At 50.8% G+C, this 15,746-nt stretch overlaps 2 protein-coding genes across 4 annotated transcripts in view; one reads left to right on the top strand and one right to left on the bottom strand.

Moving 5' to 3' along the window:
* CCDC171 (coiled-coil domain containing 171) overlaps positions 1-15,107 on the bottom strand; it is a 204,034-nt gene extending 188,927 nt beyond the window's left edge. For both annotated transcript variants that reach the window (XM_073552466.1, XM_073552467.1), the window contains exon 1: positions 14,954-15,107. The gene's annotated coding sequence lies outside the window, so the exon portion shown is untranslated. The remainder of the gene's footprint in view (positions 1-14,953) is intronic.
* A 312-nt stretch (positions 15,108-15,419) lies between these two features.
* Positions 15,420-15,746, top strand: part of ACO1 (aconitase 1) — a 104,125-nt gene continuing 103,798 nt past the window's right edge. For both annotated transcript variants that reach the window (XM_073552465.1, XM_073552464.1), the window contains exon 1: positions 15,420-15,572. The gene's annotated coding sequence lies outside the window, so the exon portion shown is untranslated. The remainder of the gene's footprint in view (positions 15,573-15,746) is intronic.

Below are 15,746 nucleotides of genomic sequence, written 5' to 3'. Positions count from 1 at the left end.
ATAAATGCCTACCTAGTCTTATTCACAAAGATCAGGTTGGATTCATCCCAACCAGACAAGCCCCGGATAATATTCGTAAAAACCTAAACCTTATAGATAACGCCAACAAACGTAAAACCCCCTGTCACGTGCCCCGTCCTGAGTGACACGGCCAGCAGGCCGGTAACTGATACAACAGGACGCGGCACGTGTAATTGTCCTATGTGACGCAGCCCGCAGGCCGGTAACTAATACAATAAGACAAAGGGAATAGGGAAAACCTAGGTAACATTAACAATGGTGGCCCTGCGATAGGGAAACGGGGAAGTGGAGACCTCCTGCACTCCCCTGAGTCAGTGTCTCTACACTCCTAGCGTTCCCTAGGCCGGTTCCGCACCGGGCGCCACTCAGGATACCTTTAAATCCTAGCTCTCCCTTCACCTAAACCCTCACTAGGGAATTGGTCGGTGCGGAAACTAATCCCACCACTGCACTAAACACACATAAGGAAAAATTACATAACAGGGGAACACCACTTAGCTTTGCTCTGTTGCTTACGCTCTCCACCATCTATGTCATCTATGTCCAGCTGTCCAGAAACAGAGTCCAGCAAATTAGTCCAGCTTCTGCCAAAAAGTCCAGCATGCTTGAGTCCAGCTTTCAGCAACCAAGTCCAGCATGCTGAGTGCAACTCTACACCATATTCGCCACTCCACCAAGCCATGCAAGCACTTCCGGCTGACACCATAACTGCGACGCCACCACGCCATGCCAGCCCTTCTTACAGACACTATAGTTGAGCTCCACCAATCCATGCCAGCACTCCTTGCAGACACCATAGTTGCTACTCGAGGGCTCTGACTGAGCTGCCCGTGACTCTCCTTCAGCTCCCTCCCTCACCCAGGCTTGCTTGTAACTGAAGACCTATCACCAACAGTGATTGATACACCTGACACTCTTTTATAGAGCATTCACACCTGTTACTTAATAAACATGTGCACTTAACTAAAGACTAAAGTGCAATGCTGCTCACCACAACCGGGGCAAACTTAGAACAAACGACACCACAGTGCAATAATCCTAATGGCCACCGGGGGCATACACCACACTTTGGTACACAGCCAAAGGAAAAAAAGTTGCTTTGTGCATTTAAGCTGTCAGATCCACTTCGGATCATGACACCCCCTTAACCTTGCTAGCTTTAGATATAGAGAAAGCTTTTGACACCGTTACTTGGTCATATATCTTGCACAAAATGGGGGTTTCATAACAATTAATCGACTCACTTAAAATGCTATACAATACTCCGGTTGCCTATTTAAAATTACCCTCGACCACTCCAGAACCAATAATTATCGGCAGAGGAACCAGGCAAGGGTGCCCTCTATCTCCAGCCATATTCGCTCTAGTGATGGAACCACTAGCGCAGAAGATCCGTCTGCACCCCGATATCACAGGCCAAACTATAGGTAGACATGAATACAAGGTCAGTCTGTTTGCCGACGACCTACTTCTGACCATGACAAATCCCCATATATCCCTACCGAATCTCTTAAATACACTTACCGTATTTTTCGGACTATAAGACGCACCGGACCATAAGACGCACCCCTATTTTCAGAAGGAAAATAGGGAAAAAAATAATAATGTGTCAAATGGGGGTCCGTCTTACAGTCCGAATTCAGCTTACCTGGGAAGGGATCCGGCACAGGTGGAGAAGTAGTCACAGGGGTCATTCAGTGGTCCAGGCTCGTGCGGTGGCGGCGGCTCTGTGCTGGGGCAGCTGCACTGGGGCTGGGGCGGGTGGGCTGTGCAGGGGCAGCAGTGCTGGGGCAGGGGCAGCTGTGCTGGGGCAGGGGCAGCTGTGGCAGGGGCTGCTGGGGCAGGGTCTGCTGTGCTGGGGCAGGGGCAGCTGTGGCAGGGGCAGGTGTGGCAGGGGCAGCTGTGCTGGGGCAGGTGGGCAGGGGCAGCTGGGGCAGAGGCAGCTGTGGCAGGGGCAGGTGGGCAGGGGCAGCTGTGCTGGGGCAGGGGCAGCTGTGGCAGGGGCAGCTGTGGCAGGGACAGGTGGGCTCTGCGGTGGTGGCAGCGGGCGGCGCTCTGCGGTGCGGTGGTGGCAGCGGGCTGTGCTCCGGTGCAGGGGCGGCGGCACGAGATCTGAAGCTGCGCATGCGCCATCCCCGGACCGGCGGCCATCTTGCCGGCGTCCATGCTCCCGGAGGCCACCGCAACATGGCGGCGCCCAGCAAGGGGTGTGCGGTGGCCTCCGGGCTGCGAAGAAACGGCGGCGGAGCCGCCGCCCCTGCACCGGAGCACAGCCCGCTGCCACCACCGCACCGCAGAGCGCCGCCCGCTGCCACCAGCGCACCAGGTACCGTGCATTGCGACCATAAGACGCACCCCCCACTTTCCCAAAAAATTTTGGGGGAAAAAAGTGCGTCTTATGGTCCGAAAAATACGGTAATTCTTTTTAGGAAATCTCAGGTTTAAAGGTCAGTATCAATAAATCAGAGATTATGTTTCTGAACACTCCTCCTGCCGAACAAGCTTCCATAGTAGAGAACTTTCACTTCCGACATGCAAAGCATTGCTTTACATATCTAGGAATTAACCTTATTTTATCTAAGTCCAAGCTATTTAAATATAATTACGCTCCCCTCCTCCAAAAACTAACGCAATTTTTGTCAAAATGGTCATCCCCATCTCTTTCCTTTTTGGGAAGGGTGCACTCGGTTAAAATGGTTACCTTGCCTCAATTTCTATATCTGTTCCGATCCTTGCCTATTTCAATACCCCTAATGACATTCAAAATGATACCCTCACATATACTACGTTTTGTCTGGAACAATAAAAAGCCCCATATTTCCCAGCAAATTCTGTTTAGACACAAAAGACAGGGAGGAGACTCGCTACCAAACTTTACTCTTTATTATAGGGTGGCTCAGATCGCCCAGCTGGCAGGGGTAAATGCGCAACAACACACACCTATCTGGCCACAAATAGAAAATTCTCAAATAGCACCTTACTCCTTAGAGAGCCTAATTTGGGCCACGGGGCCTTTACCAAAAGATTTGGCTTTACATTCGCCATATACCTTTCACTCCCTACAAATCTGGAGAGGGAATAGGTTCCAATTTGCGTTGCAATCTCATCCCTCTCCTCTCCTGAACTTGTTTAATAATCCCATGTTCCCACCAGGCGTTACATCCCAAAACCACGTATGGTGGCAGCAGAATAAGCTAACTAGGCTACAAAATTTAACTACCCACTTCAAACTAATGTGAAAACAAGAGTTCATCGCAAAATATCAAGTCCCGAGGTCTGAGACTTTCCGACTTGAACAAATTTTTCATTTCCTGCAAAACGGTTGGCTCCTCAAACGTACAACCTACAACATATGAACTAAAATGTCTATATGACCAACTTGGCAATGGCCTTATATCCCATCTTTATTCTATATTTAACAAACCCAGAGATGGCCTGAAATTGAAGACTATGGAGCAGTGGGGGGCAGACCTACGAATCTCCCTCACACCTCAAAGGTGGTTCAGATGTTATGAAAATATAATGAGGGGCAGTAATCAAGTTTCACTTACTGAGACTTCTCTTAAATTGATTTTTAGAATACACTATGTACCTAGCTTCCTGCACAATATTTATCATTCGGTCCCTGGCAACTGTTTTAGAGGGTGTACTGACGATGGAGATACTCTCTGTTGTGAACTCATTTTCTGGTTTACCTCTGGCTTCTGGTGAGGGTGGTGGAGCTGGATGTGTTGACGGAGGAGTCGTGAGTTCTCCATCCGGGCTCTCTCTAGTGGTAACAATAGGTAATGAAGCTGATCTAAATGGCAGAGACCTGCCACCTGAGGAGGAGGACTGTGAGTGGACATCAAGAGTCTCTGACTGGATTTAAGACAGCCGACTCCCTAATTTTGTGCTGGTGATTTTTTCCTGCCCTGAGGTTCTGGTTTCCAGTTCTGTTCCTGCCTTCTCAAGCTAAGTGTGCTCTGCTATTTTTTCACATGAGATTTGGTCTTGTTTACTCAGTTTTTGTGGTCGCCAGCCCCTGCTGGGGCTGTGCTGAATTTCCATTCTTATGTCTCTGTTTATGCCAGTTTGCTTTTTGTCCCTGATCAGATTGGTCTCTTTTTGCTCTGTCTTCAGAATATACCAGAGTGCTGATATAGGGAATTGAAATCTAGTGACTTCAGGGTTTTTGTTATCAGAAAGTGTTGGACATTTTTTTGGCAGGGTTTTGTGCGTGATTGCAGACAGCATCTTTCCTTTCCTGTCCTTTCTAGTTAGTGTGGGTCCCATCGTTTGCTCAGCTATTTGCTAACTGCTCCCCCCCTCCCTGTCTTGCTCTACGCATTTCTTCTTGTGTAGAGCAAGACAGGGAGGGGGGGGAGCAGTTGAATAAGCCCCACCCGTGGCAGTTTACATACATCTGAACCGATATAAAAAAGGTATTTATGCATGAAAGGTCAGGGGGAAGCTAAAGTACTAAGAGAATCCTTATGTGACACACAACTGAATTATATCATTATATGATATCTCAAAAAAGGGGTGACAGATTCCCTTTAAGTGCCTTTTTCTTTCTATGTATTTCCCCCTGCGAGGGGATCCTTGTACTCTAACGTGATTGTATTTCACGTTAAGTGATGATTTTTTTTCAATAAAATTGTTGAAACTAAAAATAGAATTAGACTTACCGGTAATTCGGTTTCTAGGAACCTTCCACGACAGCTACTGTACATCGGAGGATGTCTTCCCCACCCTAAAAGGGGACAGGAACACAAAGAGGTTAAATACCCCTCCCCTTCCTGCAACCACCAGTATTTTCCAGGAAAACCAGTATGAATAGTTACCACCAAAGTGCAGGAATCATCCAATAAGAATATCAGGGAGGGAAATTAGTGCTGTCGTGGAAGGTTCCTAGAAACCGAATTACCGGTAAGTCTAATTCTATTTTCTCCAGTCACCTTCCACGGCAGCTACATCGGAATAATATCAACAGCTAATTTCTCTAGGGGGGTGGTCACGGCCTGCAGCACTCGTCTGCCAAATGTTAACTCCCCATTGAAATTTAGCCTGTAACGCCTGGTGAACGTGTGGATGGACGACCAGGTGGTGGTTCTGCATATCCGCTCTCACGAAGCATTCCCCCTTTCTGCCCATGATGTCGCTATCGCATGGGTAGAATGTGCCCTCAGTGAGGCGGGTGGAGCCAGCTTCTGTGATGCGTAGGTCAGGCAGATAGATTGTGTGTTCCAATTCGCGATCGTGTTCTTTGACACCTTCTTGCCCTTATTTCATCCTGAGAACTGGATGAATAAATTCTGGTGAATCCGCTAGGCTTCACTCTATTGTCGGTAGACAGGACCACTCTGCAAATGTCGAGAGTGTGGAAGGTCTCTTCCTTAGGGTTGGAAGAGCTTGGGCCGAATGAGGACAGAATAATGTTCTGATCCCTATGAAAGTTTGAGTAGAAAGGCGTGATCTAATCTCAAGATAATATTATCTGTAATGATTGCAAGGTAAGCTTCTTGAATTGACAGGGCCTGCAATTCTCCTATACGTCTAGCCGCAGTAATTGCGACTAAGAGGACGGTTAAAGGGTTAGGTTTTCATGGTCATGGAATCTAGAGGCTCAAATGGATCTTAGGTTAGGGTGTTGGGCACGGTGTTGAGATCCCAAGGAGGCCCCTGACTGCGGAGTTTAAGACGAATCCTGGCTGCCGAAGCCATAAAGTCGTTTGATCCAGCGGTGGCTGGCCAAGTCAAGATCAAAAAACATGCTAAGAGCTGATATTTATACCTTTAGTGTGCTGGGGAGAAGGCCCTGTTCTAGACCTTTTGTAAACGTCTAGGGTCTGTGCTGCACTGGGATGGAAGGGATCAGAGGTGCCTGGAGAGCACCAGGGCGTAAACCTTTTCCCAGACCTTGGCATAGATGGCCTTGGTTATAGGTTTTTGGCTTTCCTCAAGGGTTTGGATTACCCTATCCGAGAGGCATTTGGCTCTTAGGAATTCGGCCTCAATAACCATGCTGCCAGGTTCCATTTGCCTACGTCCGGGTGTAGCAGAGGACCTTGGTGAAGGAGGTCTCCCTTTTTGGGGTAGAAGCCAGGGCCTTCCTGGGCCATGGCAAGTAGGGCACTGTTCCAACTTCTTCCGGGCCACAGAGGGGGGATTAGTATTGTGGGAACTCGGTCCGTCTGGATTTCCTGAGATGTTTTTTGCCCGCATCGGTATGGGTGGGCAGGTATATGCGAGGTTGGAATCCCACCATTGGGTGAAGGGCATCTATTCCTTGCACTCCGTCCATGTGGTTGAGGGAGTCGAATACCCCTGTCTTCGCATTTTGCCTGTTGGCGACTAGGTCCACCTCCGCCCCATCTTGAGGCTAGGGACGCGAATACCGTCTGGTCCTGGCGCCACTCCTCCGAATGAACGTCTTCTCGACTGAGTAAATCTGCCTGGGTGTTGTCTGATCCTTTCAGACACACTGACCAGGAGAAGATCCTTGCTGCTATTGCCTTCAGGCCGGCGTCCTTTGTACCCCCTTGGCTGGAGATAGGCCACTGTGGTCATGTTGTCCGAGTAGATGCAGACGTGGCGGTTTTGGATTAGCGATGATGACGTCTTTTAGCACTTTTCCTACCGCCTTCAGTTCTCTCAGATTTGAGGAACTGGTGCTGATGCTCGGCAGCCCTCGCCCCTGAAAATAGGATCTCTCTACTACTGCGCCCTAGCCTCGCTGGCTGGCATCTGAGCGGAGTGTTTTCAGGGGAAGCTGAATCCGGCTGACTCCCTTCTGAAGATTTCGGTAGTTCAACCACCACCTCAGGGCCGGTTTAACCTGACTAGGGAGGGGAATCCTTCAGGACAATGGAATTTGTCGCCGCGTAGGCCAGGCGGATCCTGGAATGTAAAAGCACGTGGCTTTGTAGAATTTGGGTGTGGGCCTGAGCCCAAGAAACTGCCTGGGTGCATGTGGTCAGACATCCTAGACCATACATTGACTCTGAGGGTCGGTGCCCGCTGGTCTTGAACCAGGTTCTTTTGTGGACAAGGTCGACCTGACAAACCTTAGGTAGGAAGGATGTCTTCCCCTTGAGTCCGAGAGAACTCCCAGAAGCTTCCTTCTCGTGGAGGGATAGACCAGGTTCGGTATCCAACCCAGGGATCTTAATATCCCCTGGGTCTTTCCTACGTCCATCTTCTGACATGAGATAGATGGTACAGAGAGGAGGAAGTTGTCCAGATAACGCCTATCCCCTGGCGCCGGATGAAAATCACTGCTTCCGCCATGATCTTGGAGAGATACATGGTCGGATGGATTGGCACATGGTAATATGCACCCTTCAGATCTAACGTTGCCATTACCCAGTTCTGTCCGATGAGCGGGACTGCCCGATTGACTCCATTTTGAATTGCCTGTACCAGACCGATTCGTTTAATGGCTTCAGGTTCATGATGATTCGGTTTTTCTCTGATGGCTTCGTCACCAGGAAGGGACGTGCGTAATGGCCGTGTCCTTCTCCTGCTTTGGCACCCGCGCGTTCTACCGGAGCAGATCTCTTGGTAAGGAGCCCTGAAGGTGTGGAGGCTGTAGGGAGGTTACCCCTAAGCATTACGGGGAAGGACTCTCGAACCCAATTTTTAGTCCATCTCGTATGGTACGGTGGACCCACTGATTTGTGGAAATGGACTGCCAGCGGGTGAAAAAAGAGCGAGAGACGACCCCCAACCGGGTGTCATTGCTTATCTGGGGTCTGTTGATGGTTAGGGACAAGGATGTTCCTGCCCTTGCCCCCCTATACTCTTCCTGAGTATGTCAACAGGACCAGGGATTCCCAGTCTCTCATGCCGGTACTGGCCCAGCCTCAAGCTGCTTAGCGGCTGTGATCTGACGAGGGCATGCAAATTCAGCTTAGAATAGCTGTTGACAGAGATTTGGTCACGGAAGGGACGAAAAATCCGTCTCCTAGGATTTCTATGTTCCGGAAGAGATCCTTTTGTCCGAAGCTTTGTCCAGGATTTTATCCAGGACATGCTGGAACACATAGTGGTCCTGGAAGGGGATGGCGCACCATTTGGAGATAAGTCGCCTCCCTTAGGATTTTAACCAGGGCACTCCTCTAGAGGAGTTAGAAAGGATGGCCGCTTTTGCGGTTACCCGGACCTGACGAGAGCAGTCACGCTCAGCCTAGAAGAGCCAGTGCATTAAAGAATTACCCGAGACCTGCGAATTACAGGCTGGTCTTCAGTCCTGGTCCCTGCCTCAAGTTGTTTAGCGACCGCCAGCGGAAGCATCGGCTAGGAACCTCGTTGCTTTCTGCAGTAGGGGTAGGGAGTCAGGTATCTTTTCCCCTGAGGTGCCCTGAGTCTGTGCGTAATCACAGAGACAGGGCATGTAGAAGCTATATTAGCTTCTAGCAGATTTGTAGAGGTTTCACAGGACTTCCTTGATAAGCTCTCAAAAATATATATTTTTTTCGATCCATTGGATCTTTGAGCTGGGAGGAGTCCTCAAAGGGATAGGCTTTTCTTCTTTTTTTTTTTTTTTTTTAGGGAGGCCTCCTTTTATGGAGGATCAGATTCTGCACGTTCTCGTGTACAGGACACCTTCTTTGGGCTTCAGCCCAACATCTCGTCCTGTACCATGTATTTAACTTCTTCCTCCTCCACCCCTATGGTGCTCTTAACCATACTGATTAGCTCACCCATATTCTCTGTACCAAGTGATATTTTTTGTTCCCTGGTTTTAGGGGTGGACGTGGAAGAGGAACTCTCAATCTCCAGAGCGTCCTCTGAATCCGAGGACTGAATTTCGCCTTAGTCTGAGTCTGATTCTATCGGAGCTTTCTTCCTCCTCCTAGAGGGAGGCGGTCTGGGAGAAGGGAGCCATGGAGGAGTGAACCTCCAGTATTATGAGGGATTTGATGCTATCCAGGAGAGAGGGCTGCTCAGCGCGAAAGACCTCTCCATACAGGACGGACAGAGCTTTCCCCGTATGTCAAGGGAGTCTAGCAGCACACATTTTACACTTGTGGCTGGTCCTCTTAGAGTCAGAGACCTTTTCTCCCCATATTAGAGAGAGAGAGGTATGCAACGCCATTTTAGTAAATAAATGCTGGATAGCCAGGGCCGACGCCTGCTACTTACAGTAGGAGGGGGTACGCTGGGCTCCGCTGACGCAGAGAGAGAGGGCATGTCGTCTACAGGTCAGTGTCAGACAGGTGTCTTACCTGGTGATCTCCTCACCCGGACCTTGAAAGATCGAGGGTCCAGCGTTGTTTGTGCTCTTCCTCCTCCCTTTGGCTCAATGGGGGGAACCACATGAGGATGCCCCAGAATGTGACCGCCGGTCCCAGGAGTAACGCGCCCCCCGGCGCACGTGTGCGCTCCACCGTGGAACGCATAGGGACAGACTGGAAGTGACGCGCGCCCCAGTGGAAAGCCCAGTAACGCCCGAAGTGGAAGAACGCCACCCCCGGCCAGCGTGAGCCCCCAGGAACCGGCAGCACGGAGGAGGAGAAAGCCGGGGAGCTATCTAGAGGCCCCCGGCGCGCACATCACCGCCTCGCTTTACCCCCGAAGGAGGCGCAGGAGAGGAGGGAGAGTCCCGAGTCCCACCATGCAGGCGGAGATGGGAGCAACCACCCGAGGAGGAGGAGAGCAAGGCCCCCGACCTCGGCCGCTCGGCATCTGACAGGTATCCCAGGTGGTACTGGACGTGGGGTGCTTCCAATCGCCGGCCACGGCAGCACCATCGTAGACCTCTTCATGCCCCATAGGGGACAGGAAAACACTGGTGGTTGCAGGAAGGGGAGGGGTATTTAACCTCTTTGTGTTCCTGTCCCCTATTAGGGCGGGGAAGACATCCTCCGATGTAGCTGTCGTGGAAGGTGACTGGAGAAACTATGAATTAACACATGTGGAATTATATAATTAACAAAAAAGTGTGAAACAACTGAAAATACTGTATGTCTTATATTCTAGGTTCTTCAAAGTAGCCACCTTTTGCTTTGATTATTGCTTTGTACACTCTTGGCATTCTCTTGATGAGCTTCAAGAGGTAGTCAACGGAAATGGTTTTCACTTCACAGGTGTGCCCTGTCAAGTTTAATAAGTGGGATTTCTTGCCTTATAAATGGGGTTGGGACCATCAGTTGTGTTGTGCAGAAGTCTGGTGGATACACAGCTGATAGTCCTACTTAATAGGCTGTTAGAATTTGTATAATGGCAAGAAAAAAGCAGCTAAGTAAAGAAAAACGAGTGGCCATCCTTACTTTAAGAAATGAAGGTCAGTCAGTCCGAAAAATTGGGAAAACTTTGAAAGTGTCCCCAAGTGCAGTGCCAAAAACCATCAAGCGCTACAAAGAAACTGGCTCACATGAGGACCGCCCCAGGAAAGGAAGACCATGCGTCACCTCTGCTGCGGAGGATAAGTTCATCCGAGTCACCAGCCTCAGAAATCACAGGTTAACAGCAGCTCAGTTTAGAGACCAGGTCAATGCCACACAGAGTTCTATCAGCAGACAGATCTCTACAACAACTGTTAAGAGGAGACTTTGTGCAGCAGACCTTCTTTGTAAAATAGTTGCTAGGAAACCACTGCTAAGGACAGGCAACAAGCAGAAGAGACTTGTTTTGGATAAAGAACACAAGGAATGGACATTAGACCAGTGGAATCTGTGCTTTGGTCTGATGAGTCCAAATTTGAGATCTTTGGTTCCAACCACTGTGTCTTTGTGCGATGCAGAAAAGGTGAACGGATGGACTCAACATGCCTGGTTCCCACCGTGAAGCATGGAGGAGGAGGTGTGATGGTGTGGGGGTGCTTTGCTGGTGATACTGTTGGGGATTTATTCAAAATTGAAGGCATACTGAACCAGCATGGCTACCACAGCATCTTGCAGCGGCATGCTATTCCATCCGGTTTGCGTTTAGTTGGACCATCATTTATTCTTCAACAGGCCAATGACCCCAAACACACCGCCAGGCTGTGTAAGGGCTATTTGACCAAGAAGGAGAGTGATGGGATGCTACGCCAGATGACCTGGCCTCCACAGTCACCAGACCTGAACCCAATCGAGATGGTTTGGGGTGAGCTGGACCGCAGAGTGAAGGCAAAAGGGCCAACAAGGGCTAAGCATCTCTGGGAACTCCTTCAAGACTGTTGGAAGACCATTTCCGGTTACTACCGCTTGAAGCTCATCAAGAGATTGCCAAGAGCGTGCAAAGCAGTAATCAAAGTCAAAGGTGGCCACTTTGAAGAACCTAGAATATAAGACATATTTTCAGTTGTTTCACACTTTTTTTGTTAATTATATAATTCCACATGTGTTAATTCATTGTTTTGATGCCTTCAGAGTGAATCTACAATTTTCATAGTCATGAAAATAAAGAAAACTCTTTGAATGAGGTGTGTTCAAACATTTTGTCTGTACTGTATGTAAGTACAGATAGATATATACATATATAACAGCTTCATTGAAGCTGTTCTCAGAGCCGCCCTGAACTGCTGTGACCTCAGGACTGGCATTTTCCCACGGACCTGAGGTCACAGCAGTTCAGGGCGGCTGTGAGAACAGCTTCAGTGAATAGCGGTGATGTCACTGATGCTGCACACACTCACAGCCTAACCCCCGCTGAACTCTTGAGCGTGGGAAAATCAACTAGCATTTTCCCATGCTCAAGAGTTCATCTCAGTTCAGGCTTTGAGGGAGCGCAGACTCAGTGAAGTCACCACAAGTCACTGAGTCTGCGCTGGCAGCATCTTATTCATTCACCAGTAATTTGCAGCCGGGTCAGTCGCATCTTAGCATCGTCCTGGTTGCAAACTGTATAACCCCAGGAAAAGAATCTAAATACATACATGTCCCAAAATTTGCACACACAATATACTAATTGTATTGAACACACCTCTCTATATATCTAACTATTCTATGTGGATTTACTGTATGTAAACCATGTCTCCTATCCTGTCGGCTCCTGCATTGATTTTGCAGAAGCCAACACATGAATTAAGGGCTATTCTTCTATATATCTCTGTATCCAGGATAGCAGGTGGGGAGAAGCTCCTGGGACCAAAACACGCTGCATACTAGCCAGACAGGCGGGTCCACAGCTTCTTCTCCCCGCCCGCTGCCCTGGAGTGCTGGTAGCTCCCTGTTACATGCATGTAGTCCGAGCGCTGTGAATCCAGGGTAGTGGGTGGGGAGAAGACCCTGGGGACCGAAACACACTGCATACTGGACGGACAGGCGGGTCCACAGCTGCTTCTCCCCACCCGCTGCCCTGGAGTGCTGGTAGCGCCCTGTTACAAGCATGTAGACAGAGCGTTGTGAATCCAGGATAGCAGGTGGGGAGAAGGCCCTGGGGATCCGACTAACAGCCAGTGCGACTCAGTTCCCGGCGGCTATTAGAGTATGTCTTCTCTGAAATGCTGCACTATTTCTAAGCCACAAATACCTGGTTGAGGTTGCACGGCCTGTGCCTGATACATGCTGCCCACAGATTGGCCATGTGTTAGCCGTCAGGATCACATGGACCAATGTTTTCCAATAGGTTCAGATGACAGTTTCTCCTCGTGGATTAAGTGTCCAAGGGAAAACCATCACAGCAAGCGCTAGTCACTTCTGTGTTTCGGATGAGAATCAACCATTCAAGTCACTGGGTGCCCAATACAATAACTGGGTGCCATATTGGCTGGACTGTACGGCGTCTGATTGTCATTATTTACATCAGACACAGTTTATGGCCTTGTACATGATAACCGCCGCTGATGTATAAGCATGGCATGCGGGCGGATAGATGACATACAGACAGCGGTCTTAAGTGGTGAGGCAGGACCCACCCAGCCCCCTGTAAATGGTGGGGTGATGTGAGTGCAGACCACCGTGCACAGGTCACCGTGGGTCGCCTGATCTGAACTCTGCAGTGTCTGGGTGTGAACTCCGGGCCAGAAATCCCATGGCTGATCAGTCTGTACGCAGATCAGGATATACGGGTGTGTGATGGCGTCTTACGTAGTGAGACAGGACCCACCCAGCCCCCTGTACATGTTGGGGTGATGTGAGTGCAGACCACCGTGCACAGGTCACCGTGGGTCGCCTGATCTGAAGTCTCTGTGTGTGAACTCCGGAGTCCGGGCCAGAAGTCCCATGGCTGATCAGTCTGTACTCAGATCAGGATATACGGGTGTGTGATGGCGGTCTTACGTGGTGAGGCAGGACCCACCCAGCCCCCTGTACATGTTAGGGTGATGTGAGTGCAGACCACCGTGCACAGGTCACCGTGGGTCGCCTGATCTGAAGCCTCTGGGTGTGAACTCCGGAGTCCGGGCCAGAAGTCCCATGGCTGATCAGTCTGTACTCAGATCAGGATATACAGGTGTGTGATGGCGGTCTTACGTGGTGAGGCAGGACCCACCCAGCCCCCTGTACATGTTGGGGTGATGTGAGTGCAGACCACCGTGCACAGGTCACCGTGGGTCGCCTGATCTGAAGTCTCTGTGTGTGAACTCCGGAGTCCGGGCCAGAAGTCCCATGGCTGATCAGTCTGTACTCAGATCAGGATATACGGGTGTGTGATGGCGGTCTTACGTGGTGAGGCAGGACCCACCCAGCCCCCTGTACATGTTAGGGTGATGTGAGTGCAGACCACCGTGCACAGGTCACCGTGGGTCGCCTGATCTGAAGCCTCTGGGTGTGAACTCCGGAGTCCGGGCCAGAAGTCCCATGGCTGATCAGTCTGTACTCAGATCAGGATATACAGGTGTGTGATGGCGGTCTTACGTGGTGAGGCAGGACCCACCCAGCCCCCTGTACATGTTGGGGTGATGTGAGTGCAGACCACCGTGCACAGGTCACCGTGGGTCGCCTGATCTGAAGCCTCTGGGTGTGAACTCCGGAGTCCGGGCCAGAAGTCCCATGGCTGATCAGTCTGTACTCAGATCAGGATATACGGGTGTGTGATGGCGGTCTTACGTGGTGAGGCAGGACCCACCCAGCCCCCTGTACATGTTAGGGTGATGTGAGTGCAGACCACCGTGCACAGGTCACCGTGGGTCGCCTGATCTGAAGCCTCTGGGTGTGAACTCCGGAGTCCGGGCCAGAAGTCCCATGGCTGATCAGTCTGTACTCAGATCAGGATATACAGGTGTGTGATGGCGGTCTTACGTGGTGAGGCAGGACCCACCCAGCCCCCTGTACATGTTGGGGTGATGTGAGTGCAGACCACCGTGCACAGGTCACCGTGGGTCGCCTGATCTGAAGCCTCTGGGTGTGAACTCCGGAGTCCGGGCCAGAAGTCCCATGGCTGATCAGTCTGTACTCAGATCAGGATATACGGGTGTGTGATGGCGGTCTTACGTGGTGAGGCAGGACCCACCCAGCCCCCTGTACATGTTAGGGTGATGTGAGTGCAGACCACCGTGCACAGGTCACTGTGGGTCGCCTGATCTGAAGCCTCTGGGTGTGAACTCCGGAGTCCAGGCCAGAAGTCCCATTTCTGATCAGTCTGTACTCAGATCAGGATATACGGGTGTGTGATGGTAGTCTTACGTGGTGAGGCAGGACCCACCCAGCCCCCTGTACATGTTGGGGTGAAGTGTAGCAGTCATACACAGAACTTCACCCACATGGAGGCGGTTGCTGTGGCAGGCTGGGGTGTAACGGTTCCTTTGGCCCTCAGGATCGGGGGCCCTTTTGCAATGGGGCTCACGACTTTCCATTGTCACCACTGGTGGTCCTAGTGTGCGGTGGGCACAGACTGTGCTGCCGATCCCCAGTCCCACCAATGGTGAGCAGCTAGTGCCACAATAGGGGGTTATCACAAAGTCATACCCTAGGGATGATGGCGAGAGGACCGGGGCAGATCCATCACTCTAAGAAACAAGCAGCAGCCCATGGAAGAACTACAAGTGTCAGCTCGCCAGCAGCCTTCACCATGGGCCCCCTACCTGCTCCCTGCGCTCCGGCCGCTTGTTGTTCTCCTCCGGTGCTATGTCCCGCTGCAGCGCCCGCCGGAGCAATCTCTGGCCTCTGATTGGCGGAATCTGTGCTCTCTTGTTGAGCGAGAGATCTGATTGGTGTAGAGGAGCTGCCGGATTCCACTCTCCAGAGGGACAATCAGTTGCTATAGACAACAAGGAGGACGCTACGGAAGCCGATAGGAGGAAAAAAGATGGCGGCAGGCATAAAGTCGCAGCTATTCTGTAGAAGTGGCGCAAGTATATACACTGATAATAACATACAGTTAACTCATAAATAGGCTCGTCAGATGCGGCAAAAAGTCAATTGTAATAATACTGATAACCACTAGGTGCCGCTCACATACGCTTCCTATCAATGTAAACGTCTGCCCATGTCATATCTGTCAAGCACCTCGGAGCTTCAGCCAATAAGGGCAGAGGGGGTGTGGACTATCACAGGACCAACCAGTAACGGGGAACAGGCGTGAACTTTCAACAAACAAAACTTTATTCCAGGCTTGGCGTGCTAGCACTTCCTTTCTGGGCTCCTGACGTGCCTGAGTGTCCTGGGAGGGCTCGGGTCAGGAGGAGCAGTCACCAGTGGCAGGTGAGGGGCTGGGTGGTCTCACGGCGTCTGTGCCTGGCATGTGACCTTTCTGTTACAGGGGGGTGATGTGCCTGACCAGCAGTGTGGAGGCCTTACTACTGCCATGGAGCAGTGAGACAACTGCATGAATAGCTATTGCTTCCCAGTACAATGGGACTCCTGCTGGGGTAAAGG

The sequence above is a fragment of the Dendrobates tinctorius genome, unplaced genomic scaffold (genome assembly GCF_039654945.1).
Source record: "Dendrobates tinctorius isolate UK_male_01 unplaced genomic scaffold, ASM3965494v1 ptg000191l, whole genome shotgun sequence".
In the NCBI taxonomy this organism is placed as follows: domain Eukaryota; kingdom Metazoa; phylum Chordata; class Amphibia; order Anura; family Dendrobatidae; genus Dendrobates; species Dendrobates tinctorius.
The sequence above is the reverse complement of the archived record's forward strand: the minus strand, read 5'-3'. Positions and strand labels throughout refer to the sequence as shown.